We start from the raw sequence: 18,329 nt of genomic DNA on the forward strand, positions 1-18,329 counted from the left end.
CTCCGAGATCACTGAAGGCAAAGTGGCTTTCTTAATGTACTCGTCCGAGTATAATGTTGCCCACATTTTCACTTCAGGTTGCTTTTGTTCACGTTTGTTTCCTGTTTGCTTTTGTTTACTGGCAGTAATAAAAGGCGAGCCCTTAAGAGGCAGCACATCTCCCACTCCAGCTCGTTACAAGAGTCGCTGAGGGTAGCAGAGCATTCTTCCCTTGTTTGTCTCAGTGGCTCTTAGACAGAAAGGCACTTCAGGTAAAATGCAGTAAAACGCCCACGTACTGCTATAACTATGCCTGAGACATCCATGTGATGCACACTGCTTGGCTCTCGGTTGCTCTTCAGGTATTTGACTTTTCAATCTGTTTGAATTCTCTCATACAGAAACAGCATTTTTTACACTGGTGAAATCAAATCTGCAGTGACGTTTCCAAACACAACTCTTTAGCACTCCAGCATCTTTTTACATCGTTTCAAATTATACACAGCAAAACTGAACACATCCCTCTGCAACATCCAGTTATTCAGAAAGATTTTGTCTTACAGTAACTGTAATTTGAAATATTTAGTGGAAGCACTTAACTAAGCACCTCCACTTAGTTAAGTGCTGTTTTATTTTGGTGTGAGTTTCTAACACCGGGAGACGCTGGCATTGGTGGAATTACTGAACTCTGCAGGTGCTCACATAGAAAGCCCACGTGGATCTTTTGGATATTGCACCGTTTCTCCAGCATACTTTAACCTGTGTGGCGTGCTCAGTGTTGGACAAGTTACTTTGAAAAAGTAATTAATTATAGTTACTAGTTACTTCTTCAAAAAATTAACTGAGTTACAAGATTCTAAAAGTAATTAACTACTGCGTTACTTTAAAAAAAAAAGTTTAACCCTCTGGGGTCCAGTTCAACGTCCCCTCTAATGTTTCACGTGTCTGAGCGAACACACAAACTCCCTGAGCGGACACTTGGACCACTGTGAGCAACAGCAGACGTGTGCACTGTGGTCATGCCAGCATCCAATCCATCCAAGTTACATGTTTATTAAAGTAATCCAATTACAGCATTTATGTTAGACTACTTTTAATTACCTGCTTTAGCCCACTTACAATGAAAATTTAAATAAATCTTGTTCATGACCTGCAGCATGTTAACACCATTGGAAGGAAAAATAACCTGAACTCCAATTTTTAAAACACAACTTCTTCTTTTTTATTTTTTTATAAAGCTCTGACTGTATTATGAGTCTGTGGTCTGGGAGAGAGTCTGTAACTCTGTCTGCAAATATCAGTAAATAATGACCAATGTTGGGCAATTAATTATATAGTTACTTCTTCAAAAAAGTAACTGAGTTAAGCAAACAAAGTTTTGCAGCTTTTACCTAAAAATGCAGCCAAGGCGTTTTTTAAACAAACATTTCAAACTATTTACAGAACAATCAGCTGTTCTGCATCAAATCTGATGCCACACAAATTATTTGTGCCGCTCCAAAAATAATTTGTGTCCACTATGAGATGAAGGAGAACAACAGCCTGATACCTGCAGGCCTGACAGCAGCAGATGTGTCACTGCTGTAACACCTGTAACACTCAGCAGGCGCCTCATTGTTCTGACACACAACAACTACTGACCACACTACACACTCACTACAGAAGACAACACATTAACTACACACTCCAAACACGCTAAACGTCACAAATCTCTCACATCTCAAAACTCTCTCTCTCTTCCTAAACAACCAAATGTCATGTTGCCATATCATTTTTTGATTGGTCGACATGGTGCATTTTTCCACCAACACCAACAGGCTGTTTTTTGTTTATTTTTGTTTATTTTTTGCTCATAAGCAGAGCGTGCTCGCTGCGCTGTCCTTAGACAGCAAACGTGACGAAACTATTGAGGAAAAACAGGCGCATATCTTGTTTATCATGACTCTGGTTTTACTGGCCTATCAACACAATTTATAAACTGGTATATGTCACCTTGTTGCTTTGTCTTGAAGTGGTCATGTGATTGTCTTACCACGACTACTTTATTCTTCCTCAGTCAAACAGCAGCAGATTGTTTTGCCCCCTGAGCTCCAGGTGTTGTGCCTAGTGATGTGCGGATCGATATTGAAATATCGATTCTTCCGATCCCAGTAGTAGTTCTAGAATCGATTCTCATATTAAAATATTAATATTTTAGTACTTTGGGGTAAATTTGTAGTTTTTCATTAACAGGAGCACAGTGGAAAGAAACTACATCATTCGGATCGTCTAAATTGGAAGGAACTACTTCCTCTTACGCCTTTCATAGTCATGTGCGAAACACAGCTGTGTAAATGTGTCGCAGCCCCTGATCAGTGTTGCCAACTCCTCAGTAAGGAAAATCGCTATTGGCTGTGCTGAAAGTCTCTAGAAGTCGCTAAATGACGTCATCGCTTAATTAGCATAATTGGTCATGCTGATATCATTGTAACCCACGTTGTTGGAGAGAAAAAAGAAGAGACATAAAGTGAGTAAAAACGTCCTAAATGCATTTAGAATTTATTTAGAATTACAAATTATTTTTTTCTTTAGCGATTATTGTTTTGTTGTTTTTTAATGTCACAATTCCAACCCTGCTCCTTTATCCAGGCCTGGACCGGCAAAAGTGACCTGAAATAGGCGCTCTGGTGGAGTTACTGTGTGTGTGTTTATAAGTAGTTTTAAAGCTTGTGATCCACAAAACAGCATAAGACTAAAAGAAGACCTGACTGCGTTACAGTCAGTGCGGAGCAGCGGCTTCACTCATGCGCGATTCATTTGCCGTTTGGACGCACAGGTGTGAACGTCTCCTGCCCTGACAGCAGCTGAGGAGGACTGTCCTCCGCCCGTGAGCGCTTTGGCACGGGTGAGGTGCCCACAGCAGCACCGCTGCTTGTTGAGAAGAGCGATCCGCGCTTTCACGTCAAGAAGTCGTCATAAATAAGTCTCCAATAACACCAGAAAAAGTCACCAGATTTGTCGCTAGTCGCTTTTTAGAATAAAAGTTGCTAAGGGGTCTGAAAACTCGCTAAATATAGCGACAAAGTCACTAAGTGGGCAACACTGCACCTGGCGTGCGCACTCCCAACAATGGCTGAGCGTAAACAAAGTCACGTGTGGACATATTTTACCTCCACAAACAGCCAAGACGCGGTTTGCGATACATGTGGCAAGACAGTGAGGTGTTGTGGCAACACCTCTAACCTCGTGAAACACCTCAGAGTGAATCATATCACAGAATATGACGAGTGTATGTTGAGGTGAACTGAAGACGAGGACAGGTGCTGCTGGGCGAGGAGTCCTTTAGTGCTGCAGGCAGGCAACATGCGCAATAGCGCACACCTTCAAGTTTTTTATTTCTATATGATAATTCTGCATCATTAAGCAATAAGAACAAGTAGTCTGATGTCCTGTAATCATTGTGAAGCTATATCCTTATATTATTATTACAATGACATAATGCAATTCTATATTGTATTATGAAATACAATGAAACAGGAAGTTTTTGTACAGAGTATCGGATCAGTGTCGTCGATACCACCCTGGATTTTACTTGGTATCGGATCAGAAAGGAAATCAGTGGTATCGCACATCACTAGTTGTGCCAAAAAGTGATCGTCGGGCAGAAAGTGACTGCTGTCCGCGGGAGCGCGCAGCTGCTTAAAGCTGTAGCGTCCAGATTACTTACAGCTACTTCTGTGCAACTGATATAAGATGCGGTAACCTGAACACAGCTTCAACCGTCTGTTTGTTGAAAAATAGTAACGCGACTGCATTTTCTTGTTAGTAACGGTAACGGCGTTGTAACGATAGAAACAGTAATTAGTTAGATTACTCGTTACTGAAAAAAGTAACGCCGTTAGTAATGCCGTAACTGTTATTCCCATCACTGGGCGTGCTTCAGGGTGCCATGTCAAAGCGTTTTATCGAGCTGGTGGGTAGCAGACGTCTGCAAAAACATCGGAGCACTTTTGCAAATACGTGATGTCTTGATAAACCGAGCAGATATTTGATGTTTACACAGCTACTTTCTCGCCTGAAAATATGTTAAAAGTTTATGTTGTGACCCAGAAAGATTAATAAGAGTAATTTTAAAACTTAGTAGCAGCCGCCATTGCCGGAAACTGGAGTTTGGCTGAGTCGCGCTATGAATTCTGGGATATGGTGGGCCACGAAGGACACACCCGACCCATCCTTCAAATTTAGGGAAATGAAGGACGCATTTGTTGGCCGCATTCGGAGGAGTCTACGAATTTGGACAGGCTTCGGCGCGTCGCTGTGACGTAATCGGTCTACAAATGCGTCAACGATCACCCCCAGTGATTCGCTGGCGCTACGATTCCGCACAGGAGGGAGGGGTGAGTGAGGAGCTATTGCCTTGATGTGAGCTTCTACTCAGGCTTTTTCTTCCAGTTCAGAGCAGAAATGTTTCTGTTAAGAAACTGGCTGTTGTTTTTTCCCCCACAATTTTAATTATAAGCTAGATATATTTCACTATTGAAATGAGTTTGCTAACAGCAACAGGGATGAGTCAGTGAGTCCGTTGGGCTTGTGAATCATGATTCACGAGTCAGTAAAGTGATTCTCGAGTTCTGAACGATTCGTTCATGATTCGCACATCACTAACCTTCACTCAATACAGACGAGTGAGAGCTGCGTGTCCGTGCCATCCTCTCACCTCTCCTCACTGTTTCCCCTGTTTAAGGGCACAACATTACATTAGTTGTAACAGTAAAGTAAAAAGATAATTCTGTGTTTTTACATTCATCAGGTCCCAATCAGCCCAAATAGCAAAGAGAAAATAAAAATGCCAGGAAAGAGTTCCTAAGTTGGCTTAAACACCTTTTTTAATAGCGTGGAAAAAGACTCATCATCACGCCCTACTCAGCAATGACAGGAAAAGGTAACGGCGAGAAGAGGAAAACTACATGTAAATGCACATTAAGCTGTACTACACCATTAAAACCAGCAGACAGAAATAGCCTCCCTCCCCATGTGCGCTGACAGCGTGTCGGAGATACTGACACCATAATGACGCAGAATAAATCAAATATGAATACAACGATAATTAAACCACTGATATTATAAATAAATAGGATAAAAAATCATGTTGATTGACAAACTATCAGTCATGAGTGGAGATGATGGGCCTTTGCTGAGCCATACTGGATACTGAAGTCCATCCACATTAAAAGCAGCGTAATGTTATTGCAGGCACGAGAGCTTCAGAGCACTGAAAGCATTCACACGATTGCTGATCTGGTTGGAGGAGTAATCGACCTCGATGATTACCGGCCTTTTTAATCACCAGCTACAGCACCGAATGAAAGAAAATTTGTAGATTAGGTGATTTTCTCTTTATCCACATTTCTTCCATATGAAAAGAAGTTTGTTTTGCACGATCAAAGAACACGCAGAGACGATGCCCCCCCACCCACACCCACCCACCCTGTCGTCTTCTGCTGGTGGATGCTGAGGGAATTGATTACACGGAGCAGGAACACTTTGTCAGGCCTGAATGCGTTTTTCACAACGTGTTGCCGGGAACAAAGGGACACTATTAAAGCTTTCGTAAAACCCTCTAAAAACTTTTGATTTCCCTCTCGGTTGAGCAGAAAGCGTCAGGAAGACCGCGATTGAAAATTAATTGGCAGCGTGTCAGTGGTGTATTTACATTTTGTTCTTTTAAAGATGCAATTAATTACACGAGATGAAGAAATCTGCAGAGAGATGAGATGCGTAGCGTTGGTTGCTCTCCTCCCTGCAGACTGTCTCTGCTCTGAGGGAGTGTAGGCAGGCTTGCCAATTAGACACAGACTAAAAAACCCAACACTGCAATGTTTCAGCAGGTAAAAAAAGAGAAAGGCCTAAATTTAAATTGCCTGGAAAATCAATGTAATAGACAGACGGTAGCGTGTAGTTTTCACATTCTGATGCTTCAAGCTATACGAGGAAGATGTAAGAAGAATGTTCTCTTTCAAGAGTTTCCTAACTCCTGGAAACTGCTGCAAATTAGGTGCAGGGCTGGCACGGCAAGTGTTGTATGCAGTAAGTTAAGCTTTCTTATTTCTTCTCCTTTTTTTGTTCGCCAAATGAGGTGTACTTCAGAGCAGAGCTAACAGGACTGACTGCATGTAAATGTGTCTGTAGTCACCTTTACATCCAGTCAGTCTGACATTCATCATCATCATCATCATCAATGGAGCAGTTACTCCAACATTTCCCAGATTTTCCTGTCTCGACTGTGTTTCTCTAACAAAACTCAGCAGACATTAGTAACATTGCTGTATGCTCTATTTTATGAAACCAGTTCATTTTTTACTATTGCGTCCCTTAAATCTTCTTCCTTTCTTACACTCAGTCGCGCAGTTTCTGGCCTTTACAGACTCTTAACACGGAGGCTAAACTGTCTGACCCCCGTCAGGACAAATGGAGGGTTAGGCCTTTTCATTCTTTCAAAGCTAAAACACAAAGTGAAGCTAACAGAAAAAAGGAAGGTTGGATTTGTCCCACCTTACAAACACGCGGCAGCAGTTGCTGCTGAACGCTTCTTTAAAAGCAACATATGCTTTTTGTACTGGAAATACATTCGACATAACAGGAAGAAGGAGCGGGCGAGGCAATTGAAGTTTGGCAATAACATCTCAAATGTCCCACATTTCCACTCTGGCAGTAAGTACGGAAAAGTTTTAAAAGAAAGAGACAGTTTGATGTTAGGACATAAAAAGGAGTAATGCGAGATACCTCAGGAGCTTGCTTGCCTCGCGCTTTTCAGTGAAGACCAAAGAGGGCCTTTTAAAAAGCTTTTATAATTGATTCCACCCAGAGGTAACCCAAGGCAATCACCTACCTCACCAAAAGCGAACACTGAAGCCCTGTGTAAAGACTGCCTGTTCCCCCCTCTCTATTCCCTGCCATCTTTTTTATTGGAGCTTTCATCTGCGAGTGTGAATAACTGCGAAGTGAGCCAAAGCTGAGTAAACATTGTCTGAATAGGTGATTGATGGATCAATTTGGGTCCCTCGTTTCCCAGCGCTGGTGGCGGCATTCACATTGATTATGTTGCCTGTGGTCGTTGGCCAAAATACAGTCCTTGAAATGAGTATGTCTCTTGGAAAGCGTCCAGCGCTCCTTCAGCCAAACAGATGGCTCCCAGTGCTGCAGTCATATCCATATTAATGACATGATTACAATGCATTACAATCAAGAGATCTTGTCATTAACTTTGCGATTTAAAAAGCAATTATGGGTTTTGATTATCCTCTGCTGCAGATATGAGGTGTGCATGTCTTCCTTTGCCAGTGGGCCCTTAATAAAACAGCAGATTGATTCCTCAGCTTTACCCTGACTGACAGCTAATGAGTGGAATGGCTTCTGCATAATGATGGAATGCAGCAAGGCTGAAAGGAGGGAATGGAGAATATGAAGATGGGCGTCATCGTGTCAGAAGAGGTCCTCTGTGTTTGTGAGCGTCCCCACAGACTGCAGCGTCGGCCGCTTCGTCTGTAGAGCTGTTGGAAATGTTGGATACATGTGTGGAGGGTTCATGTCTCACTCCTGATGAGTTAAGATAACGTTTCTGATTCTCTTTGTCGTCATATGAAGTTTTTATTTATCCAGATACAGACTGTATACTAAAGATGGAGAAAGCCAACATCAATCCATGTGAAGCCTTCGTGTGGCTACCACCAAATTATTTCACTGGAACCAGAAAAGTGAACGAAGGTTGGCGAGCTCGATTCACCGCATCAAGGATGCTGCAGGATTCAGGATTCACCACGACTGAAGGGCCAGTGTTTTGGACACAATGAGCTTTATTATTCGTGACATAATTTAATAATAGTGCAGAAAGCACTACCAGCACAAACACGATGGCGGGACATTGATGATGAGTCTCCAAAGCTCACAAAAACCTGTGTGTCACATACGATGAACTAGAAGACTTTAGTGTAACGCGCTTCCTTTGATGTGATGAACTGTGGCTGTGTGGTTAAAGGAGCAGTACTTTATTTCAGTGTAAATTAGTGCTGTCAACAGATTTAAAAAACAAACTAATTAATTGCACACGTTTCTGTAATTAATTGCGATTAATCACATTAGTTGATCAATAGCCTGGCTGCAATTACACTTTATCAACTTTATATTTGAGCTTGTAACAGACATTTATGCAATATAATGAAATAAATGTAGAACAAACACAAAGAATGTTAAATGCTTAAATTCAAAGAGAATTTGTTCAGTCTTTTACAGGCTCTCTCCTGTGAAATGCAACGAAACTAATATATAATATATATGAGTGCTGTCAAACAATTAAAGTGTTTAATCAGATTCATCACAGGGTTACTGTGGATTACCCATATGGAAAAGATATATATAAATCTTATAAAGTTTGTATCTGTCTTGTGTGAAACTTGTATGAAAAGCATATAAGAGTGAAAACTGATATAAGATCCCTCGAAAAATTATATAATGAAACTTGTATGTTTTGGATACTTACTAAAACAATATATGAAAGTAATGAGAAAGTGGCCACTTTCATGAGTAAATCATATAAGTTTTTACTATTTCTTTTCCATATGGGTAATTTTGATTAATCATGATTAAATATCATGTTTATTCTATATTAATCAGATTTCATTTTGCATGAGCAAACAGACTCGAGAAAAAATGGAAAATATACGAACTTTATTGAACATTTGGAACATTCATGTTAACAGAAACCTCTGTAAACGTTCATCCTCTCTCTGTCACTCCTGGGGAGGCTTCAAGTCCTTGAAACGAGGACCCAAAGCTGTGTAAAGGTTCTCAGTGATGTTAACAGGTCTGCAGTTTGTTGCAATCCACTCGGCGTCAGTCGATGTGTCCGAGGGCGACTTACTGAGTCCCCGATGCTCCGTGATGGGTTTGTCCAAGCTGGGTGGCGCGTTAGCCAAAGTGCTAGCAGCATCCTGGCTAACGTATGCTTCGCGTCAATGTGATATTTTAAGCTGGAAGCGCTTCGGTGAAAATTCCTTCTTGCACAACGTCCATGAGACTTTATGTCGGTCGACTGTTCCGGCTTCTTGTTTTTTAATACTCAAATTTCCCATCGAGAGGCCGATGTGCGTTTATCATCTTCCATATTGAGTTGATTGGTTCAGTCACTGCCAGATCAACTGCCCATTTGCACATGTGCGAAGGTAACTCTGCTTGGACGAACTGCCCGAAATGCGCTGCTGAAACGTTTCAGGGATTTTGAGTCACTCTGCTCCCCAGATGCGTCAATTTTTTTTAACTGCGTTCATCGTGATGACGGCTTAATCTACACGTGAATTTTGACAGCACTAGTGTAAGTATTTCAAACACTGGGAGACACTAGTATCGGTCTATTGTTATTTGCAGTTGCACCTCTTGACACTATGCTAGGCAAGTTAATGTATTTTTCTCTAAAAGTTTCCTTTTTAAAACGTTGTAGTTCCCTTTAGTCTTAGCTAACTATGAAAACAGCACCGTGCTGAGCTCGGAGCCAGACTCTCACTTAACTTGATTCTTTAAAAGCTGTTGAAAAACTGCATCTGACTCGGTGGGCATGAGCTACTCTCTCCACAGAGATAGATGTGGAAGCTGTGTTAGCCTGCACTTGAACAGTGTTAGCACATTTTATCATCCAGATTTTAGCCAGGATCATGTGTGCCTAATCACAGTACTTCATCATCATATAACGTAAAAGCTTTATATGTGTTTAGAAGCTCTGAAAGCTTGACAGAAACCTTTAATTCACTTTAACCGTTACAATGAGTGACACGGAAATGCTGGTAAATCTGGCATCAGATGAATGGAGGCATAAGTTGGAAAAATGAGCACAAGTGAACTTAAGTGAATGTAAGACACTGTGCTGCTCTTTTAAAGCATGTGATAGTTTAAGACCTTGTAAAGGGTAACACCATCTTCCCTGATGAAGAGAAAAAGATGGGTAGCAGTGTAAAAATGTGATCCTATCTTCTGCCTCCGCTCTGTTATTACCTCAGGTGTGAAATCCTTTCCCGCTCACGCCGGAAAACCAAGCGGGCGTGCTCAGCTGTGAAATTGTATCTTTTCTGCTTTCTCTGCCCTCGCTGTAGCTCCTTTCCCCGTCCTTCAAAAAAAAGCCTTTTCCTTACCTTCAAAATATGTGCTGCGTTTTGTAAGGTGAAGCCGTCCTGCACCTCGGCTGAATAATCAGGCGCCTCCCTCTGCATGCCTTTTAATGAGTGACTGAGAAACCCCAGGAACACCTCGACACGGTCCTACGCTGGCTGAGACTGGGCTGCTGTCTGCTTGTAAGGATTTCATGCAGTGCTGAAAAGCGCGGGACATTTTATTGAAATGTAATGAAACCTTGACAAAAGGTCCCAACTGTTAAAATAACAGGTTAGTTTGAGCATATCTTTAAAAGCATTCTGTAATAGTGAGCTGTTGCTGCCAGGCAGCTTAGTAGGCCCAGTGCAGCCTATGCAGGTTGTTTTCCATGTCTTTCCAGCAATGGCCTGTTTTCTTTATGCCTTCCCCTGTGAGGACAGATTTCTCTGAAGCCTTTTAACGGAGAAATGAGAGCAGCAGTGCGCCTGGAGCTTTATGGCTCATAGGATTGACCTGACGCTTATAGTGTCAAAGAACTGGAATGCGTAACTCAGAGGGATCCTCATCACGCACAGACTTCAATTGCTTTTAGTCATTCGGAGTACAGTGTTTACATTTGAGGTGATGGCATCTGGAATTACAGAATCTGTCACAATGCTAGGTCACAGCACCTCTAAGAGTCTCTTGTATCTGTATACAGTACACACAAACACACTCAACGTATGTTAATAAAGAACTGAGTCTGTAACACTACAGGCACCCTGTGAAATCAGAATCGCATGGCACCGTGAAATAATTTGGATATCTACGCTTTAAGTGTGCAATTCCCAGCATACATACTCCAAAAAATGACAAACTCTTTAATCAGAGTCGGGGTCGTTAATCGGTTTCAGCTGCTTTGGTGTTAATGAAATTAACAACAGATGCACAGATGAGGCAGCCGAGATGGACAGGGCTGTAGAAGGTCCTTAACCCACCAGGAGGACCAGTATCTGCTCCTTTGTGCAAGAAGGAAGATCAGCAGCCCACTGATGTAATGTCCTCTAGTAGGCCCGCTGCTCACTGCCTGGCACCGTGGAGCCCAATGGCAGGTCCACCACCCGACCTGGCCTGTGTTACTCACAGTCTGGAGAAGCCGTGGAGAACATCATGCAGGACCAATGTTGTCAGACATGCAGAGAAGCACGTGGGGGGCAAACACACGACTGTGTTATGAGCTGGTTTAATGAAATCGACCTACAGAGGGCGTCTTTGAATGCAGCCCTCTGCAGGTCGATGAGTTTCACCTCCATCAAATGATGTGGCAGTGTCAGGACAGACAACCACTGAGTTCTGATGTATTTTCAAAGTGTTCCTTTAAGTATTTGAGCACTGTGTTCATGAGGTCAGCTTAACGCTACACAGAGCTGCTGGTACTGCTTGTTCTGATACGTTCGACAAAGGTGGAAACTGTCATCTATATTTGACGCTGAATTCAATAAAAGTGAATTGTGAATTAATACGGGTTGTCGTTACTGCTACTATTGCTCGTGTGATGAACTACCTGGGAGTGATTTCCAAACTCCGAGCTTGTCCCACTGGTGTGTCGACCTCCTGTGATTTCCTCCTGCTGCACCGCAAAACGTTGTAAAGCATATCGTCTGAAATAAATCCTTTTCCGCTGAAAACATTTTTAGGCTCTGCGCTGGAAGCATAAAAAATATTATGGCTTTTAAAAAGGCTATTACAGCCTCCATCAACACTGCAGTAACCACAATGACAAAAACAGTATTACATCAGTGAGTGAAAATGACCACAGAAAGATGAAATGTCAGCAGCCTTGGAATGCCTCTCACTAAGCCCATAGCATGGCTGAAAATAAGCACTGTGTGAATTCTCCTTTTCGAATATACCAGCACAATCTGGCAGCTACACATTTGGAAGCCTTTCAACAGGCAACACGAGCTCCATATCCTCTCTAACAGAATAGTGTTTCCCTGCCTGCAGTCCTCAGCGGAGTGAGGCTGACAGTGGGAACGCCTGCAGAATAATTTAACAGGACTGTGGGGAGAGCCAGAGAAAAGACAAAGCCCTCCAATATGATCTCCAAGGACCCCGTAGCAATCCACCGTTCGCCTTCTGCCATCGCCATCACTGACACTATTGATTATGGCCCTGGGAGTGATGATAGCATTCGGCTCTCCCCCTCTAGCGGAAGCCACAATCACGCCGTGTTGGCCAAATGATAGACTGTCTCGGAAATGAAAGAGGAGGAGAGGGCTGGGGAGAGAAAGATAAGGGTGATTGAGAGAGATAGGAGATTGAGGTGGTGGGAACGGAGGCATTAATATGGCTCGGTTAGTTTTTCATAGAGGCTGAGGAATGTAATGTTTCTGTCAGCGGTATTAACGCAGGGCTCCATGTCAGAATTGTGTCACAGGGGCATTGGTGAAACAACAAAACGCCGTAATTGCCTCTTTGCCCGTTTGAAGTGCTAACAAGAAATTTCGACATTTTTTACGGTTCAAACTGTGGAAACTGTAGGACATCCAAGCGGTTCAGGCTCTTATGTGGCTGCTTGCAAATGAGGGAAAGGGCCAGGCTGATGCTGCCGCTGAGAGTGTAGAAAATCTACTCGAGTATCATCTGGAATGTCTACACAAACAGGACACACACACACACACATGCGCACTGCTCTTCACATGCCAGGTGGCTCCTTGATTTAATTAGCACAGTGGAGCTCCAATTAGCTGCAGTTGTAAATCAGATGGTGCTTTTCATCAGAGCGTCGAGCTGATAGGCCCTGTAGGATCGTCTTCATGCCTCCCCCAGGGAAGGCTGCATCACAGTCGGCCTTGAGTGGGGGATTATACAGAGATTATAAGCAGACTTAAGCACTTCAAGCCACTTCTATATCTGGGTGACCTGCAGATGAGCCCATATTACAAACTGTATATTCTCTAATCTGATGGTCGATGGTCAATATGAAGAAAACGGCACAGCCCTGTTGCTGCTACGGCGTCTGACGGCGTCAGAATAAAATCTAAGCTTATTACTATTTTCCAAGACAAAATAAACGTGCACATTTTCACGGTATGAGCAGACATTACACAGTAATATAGGCTCATAGTTGGATGTGCTGGCACTTATCCTGGATAATTAAACATTTACACTCTACAGTAGACGGTGTACAGTCACTAAGCAGTAATGTTCTGGCTTTTTATCATTTCAAAAATGGGGAAAGAATAAAAGAACAAGATCCACATACACACCATGTAGCAGCACTTCCATACTGCTCCCATACCGTACGCATCGATTATGCTTTCAGTATAGTGAAAAGCATTGTGCTACTTTTGTGTTAGTACTTGTTGTTTATTTCCCTAATGTACAGTACTGTGCAAAAGTTTTGAGCCACCCTCTTCCTTTATATTTTGGCAGGAAAATCTGAAATGCGTGCAGCAGTTTATTAAACTAGGCAGACAGTGGAGGTATAGACTCGGGTCTTTGTTGGATTCTTTTTCCTGTTTCCTAAGGACGCGACGTTCAGATACTCTTCATCTGCTCCACTTGTCGAAGGACACACTGCACACCATGGCAAGAACTTGCCAAATTCAGCTTGTTGATGAGCTGGTTTTGTCACTGCCAGAGGCTACAAGCAGTAAAGATACAATTTAAAATAACTTGTCTGTTATTTGTGGACATAATACAGCTCAGGGACTCATAACCTCTGTCTTTCTCTAAGAATTCTTACAAAAGACGTTGGTGTGATGAAGAGTATAACTCACCTTATGGAGGGCACTTGTTGGTGTATCCTAATGAATGTTTTTGCATAGAAAGTTTGTGTGCTATCCACCTTTTAAGCCACAGCTGCAAAGATAGCAAGGCTCATCAAAGGACCAGATGAAAGGTGGACCTAATGATCTCAGCTCAGCTCTCCAGTCCAAACACAGACATATGCTGCTGCGTGTTCTGCTTGAAGCTCTGCTGAAGGCTGAGCAGATGGAGGATGACCTGGAAAGATCGGATCAACAGCCATGAGTGTGTGGCTCACACCTCGCTCCTGTTTTATATGCGCATTTTCATGCACACCTGCCACACTGAGCTGCTGTAGCTTTCCAGATGTTCTGCTCTCAGTGTGCAACGTTGTAACGAGATTGGTACAGTTTCCTCTGTAAGTCTACATCTCCAGCAGTGGCGCTGTTTCTTACCTCTACATTCATATATGAATGAAAAATGTGACTGTAAGTAAGCACCAAATGAAATGCACGGGAAGAAAAAGCACCAGAAATGTGGTATTTTTACACTTTACTAGTGAAAGAACCAGTATTGTTCTTATAAATATTTATTATCGCTGTCCACAGTGTGTGTTTTTGCCTCTCTCTGTCCCCTCACTCCCCACCAATCACAGCAGATGGCTCCGCCCCTCCTTGAGCCTGGTTCTGCCTCCAGGTTTCTTCCTGTTAAAAGGGAGTTTTTCCTTCCCACTGATGCCAAATACTTGCTCATAGAAGCTCATCTGATTGTTGAGGTTTTCTCTGTACTGTTGTAGGGTCTGTATTATTGGGGGGGGGGTAGGCCACAGACACACCGATGTCAGATTGTGGTTTACGTCGGCTGCACGAGCATCCGCAGATTTATTTTCTCCACACTGGTGCATTACTTCACATGAGTGGTTATACATCAGTATGCTCTGACAAAGTCAACATATACACTTGTATTCATCATCTGTCTTACCCTGGCTAGTGTTGGGAGTCATAACTCACAGGGGTTTGACTGATTGTTGGGTTTCCTCTCTATTAATATCGGTTCGTTACCCTTAAAGTGCCTCAAGGCAACTTTTGTTGTGATTTTGGGATACATAAATAAAACTGTTTGATTAAGGACAGGGGTCAGTATAGTTTGCTTTAGAGTGGATTCATTTTAAAATGAGAGAAAAACATGGCAGCTTGAGAGGACTAAGCTGGGAGTTGAACTGCTTACTTTAGAGTTGCAAAGCATAGTGTTTTCAGCCTAGAAAAACACCACCTATGTGCATGCTGTGGTTTCACAGCGTGCACACGAGCATGTGGAAACAAGCAGCAGTATTCAAGCTGTTGAGTTAGCAGTATAGTATAGCACACAACAGCCCACTTTGACTTTGGCTTCTTGTCCGACCAGCAGGGAAAAGAAACCCTGTTTGTGTAGGAAGAAGCCATGTAATCTTGGGACAATGCCTTGAAGTGGTGGGGCACTGGGACCTCACTCCAACATGGTCGTGTCCTCTGTCTCTCTCTGGCTCTGGCACCTTTGGTTGCAGTGTTTCTTGGGGTAGTGTTATGCAACCACACGTCCACCACACGTCAGGACAGGAAAGAATCTGATTTTACGTCAGCTTCTGGTACATTTCACTGAGTGGATTCATTTCTGTGCCTTTCAACGTCATTACAAATGAGCATGAGTCACGAGCCTTGAGTAACATCTACATAAACATGTTGGAGGCATTTCAATTAATGCTAATATTTAAAAGTCTGTCAACCCTGATTGTAGACTGTCAAAGTCTACAATCAAGATATGGATTCATGAATGAAAATGAAAAGTTTACAGCAGGCTGCAAACCTCTGATTTCACTCAGGACCAGTCTGGTGAGATTAGAGTCTGTAAAAACAACAAAAACAAAATCTTTGCACAGATGAAACCAAGACGGTTCAAAACACACCACATCATCTGCTTAACACTGTCGTGTACGGCTGCCAGTGGAACCAGGTCAGTAGTGTTTACTGCTGATGTAATTGCTGCACTTCACAGTACAAACTGGACAATGACCAAAGCATACTGAAAAGGCAAGCCAAAGGTTTTTCAATGTAAAAGAAACAGGATATTCCTAAATGGCCGAGTCAGTTGATCTCACACCAAAAGAGCGTTTGCATTAAATCCAATAAATACAAAACTGAATGCAGAAAGATCCACAAACAAGCAGCAACTGCAGCAAAGGTCCAAGGCACAAAACACAACGACGAACACGATTTCTACATTTCAGGCTGCACAGACTGCAGACATTTTTCATCCACGTATTAAACATTTTATATTAAAATCTGTTTGTGTCCCATTATTTCTGAACATTTGAAAATGGGTTAGTGTAAAAAAAAATGGCTGCAAACACTTTTTTTTGCAAAACGCCTTGAATTAAAACGGTAATTTAAAGCACATATTGATCGTTTGATGTCCCATCTACTGTGGTGGTGTCTTTGTCCCAAACATGATGGAGGACACTTTACATTGTGAGGACCGACCGCACTGCGGTGAGCACTGAACATGCCCCCCTTGTCCTTGCAAAGAGTTCTTGTGAAACTTTTACAAAACCTGCGTGAATTAAAAATCTTTATGACCTGATGTGATTTCACAGATAATACGCATTAATATGAATGATGGTTGGTCAGTGCCATTAGATGTCCATCTGACAGGAGAGGGTGGGAGGAAATGAAAGATGCGAGGAGATTAGATGGAGTGAAAAATGGGCCGTTATGAGAAATACTGTTACCATGTAAAGCAGCAGATTGACATAGATGGATTTCCCACAGTTCCCTCCTGTCCAATATATCACCCAGGGGCTGACTTTGTCCTTCGCTGCTAACCCTGGTGAGTGCAGGTGAGTTGCTAGAAAACAAGTTAAAAATGTGCCCCAAATGTGCTCACAAAGTTAGCGTAAAGTGGAAATGCTTGCCTCGATTTATTGTTTGGCCAATTCTGGTTTGAATTTAAAAACAACAACCAAAATGTTGCGTTTGATTCCCACAATTCCAGCTGAATCATGGAAAGTCTGTTTGACATTTACTTTCCAAACCTCATATTTAGACAGATCATTTCCAGGAAAAGCAATTTTTCTGTGAACAAAATATTTAAGTGGCTCACAGGCACAAGTAAATGCTGGATAAACTGTGTGCTTTTAATCTGTTTATTACCGATCCGTTGGCTTTCTGGGTTTCTCTGTATTTACTTTAAATGTAATTTCCTCTGTTGAGATTTTGTTTTCTCAGATAAGTGGTTTTGTTTCTTTATGGGGTTTTTTTGTCCTTAAATAAGGTCGTTATTAATTTCAACTTATCTTGATTTTAAAAAGTGGTCTGGAACATTTTTTCCTGGCGAGTTTTCTTTACATCGTTTCGTACACAGCAACTTCTTCACTAACGTGTTAAGAGTACGCTGTTAGCTTCCATGCAGCAAAGTCTGAGCGCGCTCCCGGCGTGTAAAGATATTGGATGCTAGACTGCAACAGCTGAACACACTGAGGCAAAAAAGGCAACAACTTTGAGATGAACAGACAATAATCACATCTGTGGCTACTTCTGTTTCCATAGCTAACCGCCTTTGATAGCAGAACTATGGCTTTGTTTTGACCAGAAGGAGTGGAAAAGCTTCTCTATCAAACAACAACAGTTGCTCTCTAAACACAACCAATTAGGATGACGAATGACTTGCGCCTTGGCAAACGTCCCACGAGAGACATGAACATACAGCTCAAATAACAAGACAAACAGAGAAAAACAAAGAGCGGCATCAGAGAGAAAAACAGGATATTTTTCATCCTGGGAATTTTTGCGCCTTGATTCCCTCCCCTCGGTCGATTGTTCTATATCAAGCCTGTCACTCTGTTCTATTTGAGGAGATTTGTAGTGCAGGTTTTGATGCATAATGGATGGGGTCTGACTCAGAGCAGTGCCTTGTGGGAAGATGGAGTTGAGCCAGAGAGGGTACGCCGCCATTGCTGATTGCTTCTTATTGAGCCCGAGCGCCCTTGGGAGCGTCGTTATGAGGTACTCGGCATGCAGGAGCACTGTACTGTGTCATGCCTCGTGCTATGACCTACACGAGTTACACAGAGTATACGAGCAGCCATTGAGTCCGCGAGAAAGCTGGTTTATAACTCATTAATGCGCCGTTATTGTCTTCACTTTCACACGCTGTGTGGGACGGCGAAAGTCTCCTTGAAGAAATAAACCAAGTTGTAAACAATGTCGAGATGAGCTCCAGGAAACCAAACCTTTTCTCGCCGAGAGCGTTCGGAAACCTCATTACCGAGAACTACAGAGAATTACTGGTGAGAAACCTCTTTAATGAGCACTCGTTACCCCGAGGACAGAACGGCAGGACGACAAGGGAATCTTTATTTAGTGGTTCTATATTTATCATTTAATATTCGGGGGAGGGGGTCACATGCTGATATTCGGGATGTATAGGCTCACAGATACTAAAATATATCTTTAATGTGCCTTTTTATT

This window comes from Astatotilapia calliptera, chromosome 10 (genome assembly GCF_964374335.1).
Source record: "Astatotilapia calliptera chromosome 10, fAstCal68.1, whole genome shotgun sequence".
NCBI classification, from domain to species: Eukaryota; Metazoa; Chordata; class Actinopteri; order Cichliformes; family Cichlidae; genus Astatotilapia; species Astatotilapia calliptera.